At 44.7% G+C, this 14228-nt stretch overlaps 1 pseudogene; it reads left to right on the top strand.

The window, feature by feature from the left end:
- The first annotated feature begins 2447 nt into the window (after positions 1-2447).
- On the top strand, positions 2448-3105 carry LOC144330676 (activated RNA polymerase II transcriptional coactivator p15 pseudogene; annotated as a pseudogene).
- Positions 3106-14228: the final 11123 nt, after the last annotated feature.

The raw sequence follows: 14228 nt of genomic DNA, 5'->3' as shown, positions 1-14228 counted from the left end.
GAGACAGGGTCTCACTCTGTTGCCCAGGCTGAAATACAGTGGTGTGACCATGGCTCACTCCCGGGCTCAGGTGATCCTTCCACCTCAGCCTCCCCAGTAGCTGGGACTACAGGTGTGCACCACTATGCCCGGCTAATTTTTGTATTTTTGTATAGACGGAGACTCACCATGTTGCCCCAGCTGGTCTTGAACTGCAGGCCTCAAGTGATCTGCTTGCTTCGGCCTCCCAAAGTGCTGGGATAACAGGCATGAGTCACCGTGCCCCACCTCCTCTGTCTTCAATGATTGAGAACGGTCAACAGTGCGGAGAGCCACTTGATGGCAGACTGAATCTCTTGTACTGAAGGCTCCCCCTGCAACCAGGTGCTCTCCCTGTGTTGAGGGCTCTCTCTCCCTCACCCAGTCCTCACCACTTCGCTTACTTCTTGCACATGATCTACAAAACAACTCATGAAGACAGGTACTCACCCTTGTCCTTATGTTATAGATGAGAAAACAAAAGAGTCTAGAGAGGCTGAGGGCCTCGCCTAAGCTCACACAATTACCAAGGGCCAGAGCCACCCCTGAGTCAGCTCCGGCTGCTGTAGTGTGCCATAGGTGGGTGACTGAAACAGCAGACTGTTATTTCTCATAGTTCTGGAGCCTGGGAAGCCCAAGATCAAGGGGTGGCTGACTCGGTCCTCAACGAGGTCACACTGGGAATTAGAGCTTTATATGTGAATTTTAAGGGAACAGAATTCAGTCTGTTGCAGGCTACAAAGGAATTTGGGAGAAAATCCTCAACTTCTCAAAGGCCATCTCCTCCCACTCTTTAAAAAAAGGTACATACAATAGCTTATAAAAACTTCACTTTCCCTTCATGAAGCCCTGGATTTAAGAAAAAATGAATGAAACCTCAATTCCAGAATAGATGACGGGAAAATACTGAATAATGGATTTATTTGTATTTAGAAGAGTGAAGAGCATACTCATGCATTCGTGTATATATATGCATATATATAAAACATGTAACATTAAAGAATGTGGGCCGGGCATGGTATCTCATGCCTGTAATCCCAGCACTTTGGGAGGCAAGGCAGGTGGATCGCCTGAGATCAGGAGTTCAAGACCAGCCTGGCCAACATGGTGAAACCCTGTGTCTACTAAAAATACAAAAATCAGCCTGGTATGGTGGTGGGCACCTGTAATCCCAGCTACTTGGGAGGCTGAGGCAAGAGAATCATTTTAACCGGGGAGGCAGAGGTTGCAGTGAGCCGAGATCATGCCACTGCACTCCAGCCTGGCAACAGAGTGGGACTCTTATCTAAAAAAAAAAAAAAAAAAAAAAGAACGTGTGTGTGTGTGTGTGTGTGTGTGTGCTGAAATGCACCTTTCTAACCCATATGGATAGGACAAGACTAGGACTCCAGGCATGAGCTGTGGCAAATGAGGCTGAGACCATTTCCTGTGAGTTGGTGTCTACAGGACAGTGGGTCCAGGGGCTCCCCAGACATGGCGGGGACTGGACGCCACGGCCTGCGTGTGGTCTGCTCCAGCTGGGATTGGTAGAAAGGAAAAGGCTGTTGTGGTGCCGAGAAGGAAGTTGTTGACAAGCCATGGGGCGGCTGTAGCTGTGGGAGTGGAGAGGGTGAGAGGCGCGGGCCATGGCGGCAGTGGCTCTGTTGGTGTCACCTGGCCAACAGTGTGGGCACCAGGGCGAGAAGGGAACACTGGAGGGGCTCAGCCAGCACTGAGCTGAGCGCTGGCAGAGGCCATCGCCTGGCAGATGGGGAAAGGCAGAGCGGGTGAGCGGGCACCGTGCATCAGCCCCTGAGGCGTGTTGAGCTCGAGCCTGTGACCACCTGTGCTATGGAGATGGAGACAACCTAATTGGGGAGCAGGCCTGGCCCCCCACAAGCATAGGCTGGTCTTAGAGGCACCAATGGAGCAGCTTTCCTAGTAGGAGTCGTGATGAGCTAGAGGGGCTCACAGTGTGTCACAGAGTATGAGGAAAGGTGCAGGGAATCCTAGAGAAAGTCTTGCAAGTTTAAGGAGCAAGAGAGGAAGGAGAAAGCAATCAGTGAGATGGGTCAAAGGTAAATGGAGAAAGGAACGTCCAAGGAGAAGCGGGCAGTCGGCATCGTCAATCATGCAGAGATGAAGGCGGAACGATGGAGCAGTGGCCCCTTGGGCTTGGGAGGTGATCAGATTCGAGGTCATGGTGACCTTCAGGAGAGCACTGTGTGCAGAGTGCCAGCAGTAGGAAGGGAGGACGTGGAATGTGAGGGTGGTCTCCCGTGCAGGAAGTTTGGCCTTGGAGGGGATGAAAATGAAGGGCAGGGATGTTGTGCACATGTACCTTAGAACTTAAAGTATAATAATAATAGTAATAAATAAATTTTAAAAAGGAAAAAAAAAGAAAATGAAGGGCAGGGAGGAATCGTGAGCGAACAAGAAGGAGGGTGTTTGACTGCTAGAGCTGAGTGAAGCGATGCCTCAATCAAAGGAACTTGTTTCTTCAAGCTCTTCCGGCAGTGATTCTGACAGTGAGGTTGACAAAAAGTTAAAGAGGAAAAAGCAAGTTGCTCCAGAAAAATCCATAAAGAAGCAAAAGACAGGTGAAACTTCAAGAGCTCTGTCATCTTCTAAACAGTGGAAGCAGCAGAGATGATAACAAGTTTCAGATTGGGAAAATGAGGTACCTTAGCGTTCAAGGTTTTAAAGGGAAAGTGCTAATGGATATTAGAGAATATTGGATGGATCCTGATGGTGAAATGAAACCCGGAAGAAAAGATATTTCTTTAAATCCAGAACAATGGAGCCAGCTGAAGGAACAGATTTCTGTCATTGATGATGCAGTACAAAAACTGTAAAATCCGAGCCATATAAATAAAACCTGTACCGTCCTAGTTGTTTTAATCTGTCTTTTTACATTGGCTTTTGTTTTCTAAATGTTGTTCTCCAAGCTATTGTATGTTTGGATTGCAGAAGAATTTGTAAGATGAATACTTTTTTTTAATGTGCATTATTAAAAACGTTGAGTGAAGCTAATTGTCAACTTTATTAAGAAGGATTGCTTTACGTCCACCACCTAGTGCAAAATAAAATCAAGCAATACAATCTTAACTGTTGTGGGCTTTTTTGACCATAAGAGTTGGTACTGTTTAAGGCCAAAAGTAATAGTTTTTATACATCTTTTAGTTTCAACTCAGCTTTTACAATAAAAAGGATTTGTATTGCATTGAGTTTATAAACTTTTGGTTTGTGAAATCCGTATTTGATCTGTCCTCTTCCAATCAAATGTCTAGGCTTGTTTGACTTCCACCCCAGTGATTTTTCACTCTTTTTATTTTGTTTACTTCATTTTTCTTTAATAAGTTAATCTCTTCATGTTCAGTTTTACTTCACTCTTTATTCTTTTCTTTGAGTATGTTATGCTTATTTGGAAAGTCAGTGAAACTGTCAAAATGTTATCTTAATATGATACTTATAATTATATGAGAACTACAATCACCAAATCGACTGTATTCAATATTAGCAGATCTAGTTTGATAACATGGCTTATGTGGAAACTGAGAAGGTATTTGTCATTACCCATAGTGTTCTGTGTAGTTATTGCTTAGTCTGCAGAAAATAAAGACCTAGATGAGATGTCTGACTTGCTTTCACTTATTAAACATGTTCACCATGGGATGATGTCTGTAACATCAGATATTGTTAAACTAGAGTAGGATTTAATAAAAATTATGAACGCTTACTGGCCTAACACTTTATTTCATAATATTGAGTATGAACTATATGTAGCCAGAGACGTCATTAAGCTTTACTGTTATGGTAGGTAATATGGTTAGTTTGTAGGGAAAAGAGCATATGAGTACATGCTTGTGTATTTTGGCCTTTGCCCCAGTAGAACAGACAATGGCATTCTAGGCTTGGTGTTACTAAGTTTCAGCAGACACTAGCAAGTGGTTTGTATTTAACCATACCCATGAAGCAGACAGATGGAGGCACAGATTTTAGTGGCTTTGTGGCAATAAATAGGGCACGGTGTGCCTTAGGAAAAGAATGTTTATAAAGGGAATTATAACTGAAATTAAAGGAGGCAGCAGTGAAGAGGAAATAATTATCTTCTATATAAATGATATACACATATTTTGAGATTTTTATAACAGCAGTGGAATACAATTCTAGGTAGAGTAGAAAAAGGAAAGGTTTAAAGACATATAAAAGATTCTTGTTGACAATTTATTTTTGGTAGCAAATCTCAAATGAGTACCTGCTATTAAGGGCTGCCATATCAGAGTTTTGCACTGTTTTGCTACCAAGTTTGATTCGTACATCTAAAACGTTTTGTAGTTGATTGTCAAGGACTTAATCTGAAAATCATTTGCCAGACCACATAGTTGTCAATTTTTTTTTTCTAGCAGCTATTCTGTTGTATTTTTAAAACATTTTTCAGATGACTTTTTAAAGTATATTTAGCAGTAACCTTAAGAGGTGCAAATTGGTAAAATAAATCTCTTCTTGTAATTTAGTCTTCATCAAATAATAGGTACCAATGTATTAAAAATATGTATTTTTTTTTGCAGCCCCTTGAACCAGAGTAGGTTCAGAGAAACTCCCAAAATTTGTATTTTAGACACGTCATGCTTGATTGGTAACTTCCCTCCTTTTTTGGGGAACATGTTTGTGTCCCATTAACTTAATTGGATAGATTTTTAAGTATTTCTTATTTTTGGCACACAGGGTTGTTAGAATTCAGAACTTTGATTTTTGGTGTAGATGCAGAGAGAATGATGGGTAAATTTCCTAGGTTTATATGAATTTAGGGGGTGTATACTTTTTGAAACACTATTAACAGATGGTGCTGAAATCTATTACCTACATGTTTTCTAGCTGTTTAGCATTATGTTAATGAAGCCTCCATATAAGGAGCGTTTCTCTGGCACAGTTGGTAAGTTGACTGCTAACTTCATTTAAATGTGTTACTGGATATGCAGTATACTGAAATTATTAATCCTTTTCTTGTGTATAGGAAAAGAGAACTGGGTTAAAAGAAGCAAATTAACTTGTTCTGAAAAGAAAGTATAGATTAATTTTGTGTTCTGTTTAAATTTTATCTCCTTGGTAAGATTTTTTTTCCAAGGCAGAAAGCTTAACATTTTTAGGCATAGATACCTTACCTTACAATGCCAAAATGAATTTAATTCCAGTACTCAGGTTTTTCCCTTTAACAGACTCTATGCATATCAGGGCTTTCTAATGGGTTTTTCCTCTTTGTTTTTAAAATGTGAGCAGCATTTGACCAATTTCCATTGCTCTTAGCATTTTACTTAAAGAACAACCACTAAAAAAGAAGCTTTGTAACTTGATTGTCTTTTGCTTTGCTTTATCAATGCCTAAGAACTTAAGAATACTCCTACCTCATTAGCTACTCAAGATGCTGTGACGATCAAATCTATTCTACATAATGTGTTTAGAAACAAAGACTTGGGTGAAAAATGAAATAAGTATATTCTGACTTGGCTATTGAGGGGGAAAAAAAAGAATTCAGTATTAAGTGTTCCTTATAGGAGATACGTTAGCAGCATACTATAAAAGTTTGAAATTTTTAAAAAGTACTAATATTTAGGTATCCTCAAATTCTTTGCAGTTTGTTTTTTTATGGAAATTAATCCAGTGAAACACTCAAAAGTTGTTTTTTTTTTAATGGTGTTTTTCCAGATAAACTCTAGCGTAAATATTCACATAATCACAAATACGTAATTCTGTAATTGTGAAATACCTGTATGCTTTGTTTTCATACATCTTCCATGGAGATGGCTGAATATAATACTCCATCTATGAATATTTTAAATGTTGAAATAAAAGTAAGAAATGTGGATAGAAAGAAAAAGAAAATGAAAGGCAGGGAGGAGAGCAAAGGATGAATATAACGTGAAGGTTTGTGTGTAGTTAGTTCAGGGGAGAAAACCAGGAGAGAGAGAGAAAGCTTACACCAGAGCTGTCACTTAAAGATGACTGGGCTAGGGTGGGAAGAGAAAGAATAACAAGTCCCTAAAAAATTTGCTAAAAGTGAGGCGTTTGGGGTACAGAAGAGTGAGGAGGTTTGTAACAGCTGTAAGGGAAACATGATCACTTCCGGTTAGAGGGAAGGGCTGTAGAGCCACACGGCAAGCCCAGGGCACTTGTGCATTTCCTGACTTTTCCTGACAGCATCCAGTGGCTTAGGATCAAAAATGAAGACACTGGATGTTGGATTACCCCACAATGGACGTGGATGTTTGTCGGGGTAAGAATGGTGGGAGACCAAAGGGGCAAGGAGAAACATTATTTTTTTTAAATTACAAACGTCGAAAGAGTCACACAATAAAGTTTATAGAGTGAAATGTGAAAGAATGACCTTCGTCCTTGCCTTAGGAGGTTCTCTGGAGCAGCCTTGCTAATAGTGTCTCTGACTGCAGTGGCTTATGGGAAAACCTAATAGCTGGGAAAATACTAGTACCTAGCAGTTGAGGGTAAGGGTTGTGGTTGGTGCCGTTGGAACTCCATAGAGCGTGTTCCACATGGAAGAGGTGGGGAAGGGGGAATGTGGGCAGGTAACAACCCACACTCCCATGCTTCTCTCCCAGTGAGTGAGATCTAACTCACCCTGGCAGTAGGCTCTCAGTGAGTTTCAAGTTGGTTCCAAAAGGAGGTAGGGCCTGGTGCCGTGGCTCACATCTGTAATCCTAGCACTTTGGGAGGCTAAGGCAGGAGGATTGCTTGACCTCAGGAGTTCAAGACCAGCCTGGGCAATGTAGTGAGACCCCATCTCTACAAAAAAAATACAAAAATTAGCCAGGCATGGTGATGCACACCTGTAATCCCAGCTACTAGGGAGGTTGAGGTGGGAGGATCACTTGAGCCCAGGAGGTCAAGGCTGCAGTGAGCCAAGATCATGTCACTGTACTCCAGCCTGGGTGACAGAGTGAGACCTTGTCTCAAAAATAAATAAAATTTTAAAATAAATACATAAAAGAAAGGCCGGACGCGGTGGCTCAAGCCTGTAATCCCAGCACTTTGGGAGGCCGAGACGGGCGGATCACGAGGTCAGGAGATGGAGACCATCCTGGCTAACACGGTAAAACCCCGTCTCTACTAAAAAATACAAAAAACTAGCCGGGCGACGTGGCGGGTGCCTGTAGTCCCAGCTACTCGGGAGGCTGAGGCAGGAGAATGGCGTTAACCCGGGAGGCGGAGCTTGCAGTGAGCCGAGATCACGCCACTGCACTCCAGCCTGGGCGACAGAGCGAGACTCCGTCTCAAAAAAAAATAATAATAAAAAAAAAAATACATAAAAGAAGGTGGGCATGCTATAGTGTAAGTGGACTGAAAGAGAGAAGAGGAGATGGTACAGAGACAGCAGGGTGGAACATGACCAGTGGCGGTTATGCCTTTTGTGCCTGTGCCTGTTGCCTGGAAGGAGGAGAGGTGTTTGCTGGACAGGACGGTGAAGGAGGGCATGGAAATATGGGGGGTGGGGGGTGAATCTAGGCTTCCATGAAAGTAAGGAGAGGCGGGATACTTGGACTCGACAGATTCTAAGGGAAAGATCGGTTTAGCTCCTGAGTTGGGGTTTTGAGATAACTGACATTGTGAAAAACGTGGGATTTAATGTAAGCTTTCACAGTGGCTCTAGACATGTCATAAATATTTCTTAAATACCTCCTAAATGCTAGGATTTGGGAATACAAGGATAAACAAAACACAAAGCCAAATCCTATTGTAACGGGAGTGTGAAAAGTGTTTCTGTTCATGGAAAAAGTGCTGTGTGAGGATGGGGGATAAGTGACTGGACTGTCCATGTTCTGAGCTTTCTAGGACCGACCTGATTATGCTGTGAGCACTCTGCCAGATACTGTGTAGGCCCAGTGCTTGCCCTTCAGGGGCCACTGTGAGGTGGTGAGACAGACGAGAGATTGTTAGAATACAGAAAGTTCAGGATGGGAGGAACCACGGAACATGGTAGAAGTACTAGAAGTACTGAGGTCTGTGAAAGTAAAGACCAGCCCAATGAGCACAACAAAATGAGGCTCTTGATTCAGAACTTACTCTAGCAAGGGAGTTGTGCACTTGGTGGACACTCCGAGGCAGGCAGAGGAGTGGGAAGCTTGACAATGGAAAAGGGGAAGGCTGCAGGGGTGCTCTGATTGGAGGCTTCTGGCCTGGGGAGGCTGGAGGCAGCTGATAGAGGTAGGTGTCTTCAGTGATTGGTTTGAGGAGCGTGTTTGTCTTTCTGTGGTTGATTCTGAGTTGTGAGAATCCTGACCATTTGGGGCTGATTGCTGCTGAGATTGTGGTTTTGATGCAGGACAGGCAAGCCCCAAATTGGGCCTTAGCCCATGAGGGTTCTTGGCTTTGCCCAGGAAAGAATGCAAGGGTGAGCCAGTGGTAGGGTGGAAGAAAACAGCTTTATTAAAGAGGCAGTGTGGTAGCTCTGTGACTGCTCCTGCAGAGCGGGGCTGCTCCACAGGCAGTGTGCGGAAAGCAGCAGCTCAGGACAGTTCTGCCGTCAGATCTATACCTACTTTTAATTGCATGCAGATTAAGGGACAGTTTCTGAAGACAGTTCTAGGAAAGGGATAGTAACTTCTCGGTTGTTGGGTCATTGCCATGGAAAGGGGTCCTAAAGCCAGGGTGTTGCCATGGCAATGGTAAACTGACATGGCACACTGGTGGAAAGCTGCTTCTGCCCCTCCTTGTTTTAGCTGGTCCTCAATTTGGTCGGCTGTCTAAGCCCCGCCTCTGGAATCTCATCTCCTACCTCAGTTTGATTTCCTCGGACTGCTTGCAGCAGTGGTTGTTTAAGCCACAGTTCTGTTATCATATAAGGTCTGGCTGTTGTCCATTTGTATATTCAGCCTCCAAGTGGGCACCTCAGTCAGATTGAGAGAGTTGGATTAGGGGCTCCAACTGTGTCTCTAATAAATAGCACCATCGGCAGGGCGCGGTGGCTCAAGCCTGTAATCCCAGCACTTTGGGAGGCCGAGACGGGCGGATCACGAGGTCGGGAGATCGAGACCATCCTGGTTAACACGGTGAAACCCCGTCTCTACTAAAAAATACAAAAAACTAGCCGGGCGAGGTGGCGGGCGCCTGTAGTCCCAGCTACTCGGGAGGCTGAGGCAGGAGAATGGCGTGAACCCGGGAGGCGGAGCTTGCAGTGAGCTGAGATCCGGCCACTGCACTCCACCCTGGGTGACAGAGCGAGACTCCGTCTCAAAAAAAATAAAAATAAAAAAAATAAATAAATAAATAGCACCATCACATGACACGTCTGTCTCTTCCTCTGCTTGTAAGCTCTTTGGGTGTGGAACCTTATCTTACTCATCTTTGTTTTTTCCCATGTCTGTTGCCACATTGTAGATGTTCAACCAATGTTTTTGTTGCATTTAAAGAAGAGATAAAGAATCACAGCTACTAGGGAAACTGAGATGGGAAGATGGGAAGATCCTTGATCCCAGGAGTTTGAGGCCCACCTGGAAAACCTAAGACCCTGTCTGTCTTGCACACAGAAAAAGGGGGGGGGGGCGGGAACAGATAAAGGAGAGGCCAGGAAACACCAGAAAAGGATGATTCCTGAGGCAGATTCCACCTGACCTGTAATGGAGGCGTGGCAGGTGGCTAGGCAAGGAGCAGGAAGTGTATTACAGGCAGGTGAATTGCTTGGGCCAAGGCCGGATGTGAAGTACTGCAGCCTGTTTGGGGAACAATAAGTGCTGCTAGGACTGGATCGGGGTGTGAAAGTACAAGAGTGGGTGGACAGGAGGCTGAAATCCCAACAAAGGATGTAGATGCCAAATGGCAAGGGAGTTTTTATTCTATGCCAGAAGGCTTGATTTCCTTTAAATCAATTCATTGATTCAAAGACATTTCCATTGAGGAATTTAAAATGGAAGGATTATAATCAAGTGTGTGTTTTGTTTTTGTTTTTTTTATTTTTTTGAGACGGAGTCTCACTTTGTCGCCCAGGCTGGAGTGAGGTGTCGTGATCTCGGCTCCTGGGTTCAAGCAATTCTCCAGCCTCAGCCTCCCAAGTTACTGGGATTACAGGCACCCACCACCATGCCCAGCTAATTTTTCTATTTTTAGTAGAGACAGGGTTTCACCTTGTTGGCCAGGCTAGTCTCGAACTCCTGACCTCAAGTGCTGGGATTATAGGTGTGAGCCACTGCACCCAGCCCAGTGTGTGTTTTAGACAAATAACTCTACCTGCCATATGGAAAGGACAGGGGAAGTCAACTTCAACATGGTTTGGGAAAGAAGATGTGGCTTAAACCAAGATGGAGCAGAGAGGAGAGATTAAAATGAAAGATATTTGTTTTCTTGGACTCCATAGAACTTGATGAATGATTTTGAAGGGGTGGATATAAGGAAAGAAAGGGAGTTAGCAATGACACCCGGATTTTGTGATTACAAAACTGAGAGGCTGTTAATGCTATCCACAGGAGAAGCAGATTCAGTGGGAGAGAGATGTAAGGAATGGGCATGTTAAATTTGCACTGTTTAGGCGCCATCAAAGAGGAGATGTCCAACGTGCAGCTCAATTCAAAAAATATTCATTGAGCACCCAGTATGTGCTGGGCACTATTCTAGATGCTTGAGGGGACATTAGTGAGCAAAAAAAGATCCGTCATCATTCAGCTTAGATTTCTAGTGTTCACTTAAAAAATATGATTTATCAATTTAGAAAAGGAGAAGAGACTTTATTCCAAAGGGTTACAGCATGCTTCCAGCTTAGACCAGAGACAGGCACTTCGAAGGAGAAAGGGTTGAGGTAGGTGCTTTATGCTGAATGGGTTGGCTAAACATACATATTTAACAGGTTACAAGAGGAGCTATGAATATTTATAAAGGTGGACCTGACACATTGAACAAACATGTATGCAATATATGACCCATATTCACTTTGAGATAGAGACTCAACATGTGAATGCATTACAATTAGACCGTATATGTCAAAAGGTCTTTTTAGGACAGGAAGGTGTCTTGAGTGTACAGTCTCTGTAAACTGGTCAGACCAGTCCACGGTCGGTGGTATTATCAGCAGAAAGTTACTGAAATCAGTCTCTTGACCAGTTAAAGCCGTAGTTATGGCTGGTGGAACAGGGATTCAGTTAGTCACTGTCTGGTGGAGCTGCAAGTGTTTTACTATTGCTTATCTCAAGGCCAGTGTTGTTTAGCTGCTGGAGAAAAAGAAGACCCTGTGGCAGTTAGAGCTTAGTTGATTCTTTTTTTTTTTTTTGAGACGGAGTCTCGCTCTGTCTCCCGGGCTGGAGTGCGGTGGTGTGATCTCCACTCACTGCAAGCTCCGCCTCCCGGGTTCACGCCATTCTCCTGCCTCAGCCTCCCCTGTGGCTGGGACTACAGGCACCCGCCACCGCGCCCGGCTAATTTTTGTATTTTTAGTAGAGACGGGGTTTCACCGTGTTAGTCAGGATGGTCTCGATCTCCTGACCTCGTGATCCGCCCATCTCTGCCTCCCAAAGTGCTGGGATTACAGGCGTGAGCCACCGAGAGTTTAGTTGATTCTTTAAGCGTAGGGGTGCCTAACTTCACCATTGCCTGCACGGCCTTAGGTCCTGTTTATAATGGGGTGTCTTACTGCCACAGAGTCTGTTCCATTAGTCTTATGATCTCTGTTTTAATGTTAATGCCGGTCAGTTGTGTATGAACTCCAAAAGGGAGGGGGTACAATGAGGGCTGTCTGATCTCCTGTCCCGTTATTTGAAATGCTTGTTCCCCTGTGCCTTAAAGAAATAGCACTTGAGCCGGGCGCGGTGGCTCACGTGTGTAATCCCAGCATTTTGGGAGGCCGAGGTGGACAGATCGAGATCAAGACCATCCTGGCTAAAACGGTGAAAACCCGTCTCTACTAAAAACTACAAAAATTAGCCAGGCATGGTGGCGGGCGCCTGTGCCTGTAGTCCCAGCGACTTGGGAGGCTGAGGCAGGAGAATGGCGTGAACCCAGGAGGTGGAGCTTGCAGTGAGCCTGGGAGGTGGAGCTTGCAGTGAGCCGAGGTCACGCCACCGCACTCTAGCCTGGGCGACAGAGCAAGACTCAGACTCAAAAAAAAAAAAAAAAAAAAGAAATAGCACTTGTAGGCGGGGCGCTCAAGAGATTGATACGATCCTGGCCAACACGGTGAAACTCCGTCGCTACTAAAAATACAAAAATTAGCTGGGTGTGGTGGTGTATGCCTGTAGTCCCAGCTACTCAGGAGGCTAAGGCAGGAGAATCGCTTAAACTTGGGAGGCAGAGGTTGCAGTGAGCCAAGATCGAGCCACTGCACTCCAGCCTCGCGACAGAGTGATACTCCATCTCAAAAAAAATAAAACAGCACTTGAATTCTGGGCGCGGTGGCTTACACCTGTAATCCCAGCACTTTGGGAGGCCGAGGTGGGAGGATCACGAGGTCACCAGTTCGAGACCAGCCTGGCCAACATGGTGAAACCCTGTCTCTACTAAAAATACAAAAATTACCCAGGTGTGGTGGTGGGTAGGAGGGAGGCTGAGGCAGGAGAATCGCTTGAACCCAGAAGGCAGAGGTTGCAGTGAGCCGAGATTGCGCCACTGCACTCCAGCCTGGGCAACAAGAATGAAACTCCGTCTCAAAAAAAAAAAAAAAAGGCACTTGAACAGAAATTTAATTTACTCAGCAAGGCTATTTTTACTTCCTGCAGAAAGGGTACACTTGCCAGCAGTTTTGTCACGAGAGTATACCAAACAAAGGAGAAAGGGTCATTCATAACCTGACATGTCCACCCTACTGCTGTGTCCGGTTTCCGTTGTCTGGAATGGGACCTGACGTTCTTTATTTGTCCCGATTGTCTAGCAACTTAGAACTTCTTAAAAGAGGAAAAGGTAGAGGAGAACAAAGGAAGGAGGAAGTAACTTGTGGAATGGTGAGAAAGGTAAAAACACCTTCAAATAAGAAAGAGGAACAGGCTTACTTGGACCAGTATAAGCATGCCAGGGCAAATATTTAGGCTAAATTGTGGGAGCTAAGAACATAAAGTACATTGATTTCTTTATCACGGCTAGCAGATATTTAAGAATGTTAGCACAGGTCTTTGAATAAATTTTGCTTCTAAGAGAAGTTACTATTTATTCCTAACTAAATGCGGAGGAAAGTCTTTGAAGAGGAACCTCTACTTTACTTTTTACACCATCATGACTGGAAACTAAGTTTTTAAGATTTTTCTGGGGTTCCCTTGGCCAAGGTGGGGAGTGGGAGGGCTGTCCAGTGGTAGGGGCTTAGGATTTTAATTTTAGTTTACACTAGCAAGGGGAAACACCCTGTAATCTAATACATAAGTAAATGATGTATTTACTATAGAATATGGTAAATACAGGCAAGTGGAGCAGGCAAATGGGATCAGCAGTGGTGGAAATGCGGGAGAGGGCAAGCAGGTGGGTCTAGATGAGGTGTGAGCAGACTCGAGGGGCACAGGAGTTAGTCAAGCCAGTATCTGGGGGATAGTGCAGGAATAGTGAACAGCTAGACAAAAAGCCCTGGGACTAGAGAAGGCAAAAGCATAAGAGATGGAGGCCAGAGAGGTAATCTGGGTGGAAGACTATTCATTGCAGCCTCTTGGAATCCCCGTAGGGGCTTTGGCTTTTGCTGGAGAGACACTGAACGGCTTTGGGCAGTGAACAGACCTGACGGGTTTTTGTTTTTGAGACGAAGTCTGGCTCTTGTCCCCCAGGCTGGAGTGCAATGGCGCCATCTCGGCTCACTGCAACCTCTGCCTCCTGGGTTCAAGCGATTCTCCTGCCTCAGCCTCCCAAGTAGCTGGGATTACAGGTGCCTGCCACCACACCCAGCTAATTTTTGTATTTTTAGTAGAGACATTTCACCATTTCACCACGTTGGCCAGGCTGGTCTTGAACTCCTGACCTCAGGTGATCCGTCCACCTCGGCCTCCCAAAGTGCTGGGATTACAGGCGTGAGCCACCGTGCTCGGCCAGACAGGACAGGTTTTAAGAGGATTACTGGTTGCTGTGTTAAAAAACAGACTGCAGAATGGCTTAGGTAGCCAGTTTTTTTTTTTTTTTTTTTTTTTTTTTGAGACGGAGTCTTGCTCTGTTGCCCAGACTGGAGTGCAGTGGCTTGATCTTGGCTCACTGCAACCTCCACCTCCTGGGTTCAAGTGATTATCCTGCCTCAGCCTCCAAAGTAGCCGGGACTACAGGCGCCTGCC

Source organism: Macaca mulatta, chromosome 8 (assembly GCF_049350105.2).
Source record: "Macaca mulatta isolate MMU2019108-1 chromosome 8, T2T-MMU8v2.0, whole genome shotgun sequence".
NCBI lineage: Eukaryota > Metazoa > Chordata > Mammalia > Primates > Cercopithecidae > Macaca > Macaca mulatta.
Note: the sequence above shows the minus strand (reverse complement) of the source record. Positions and strands in the feature narration are given on the sequence as shown.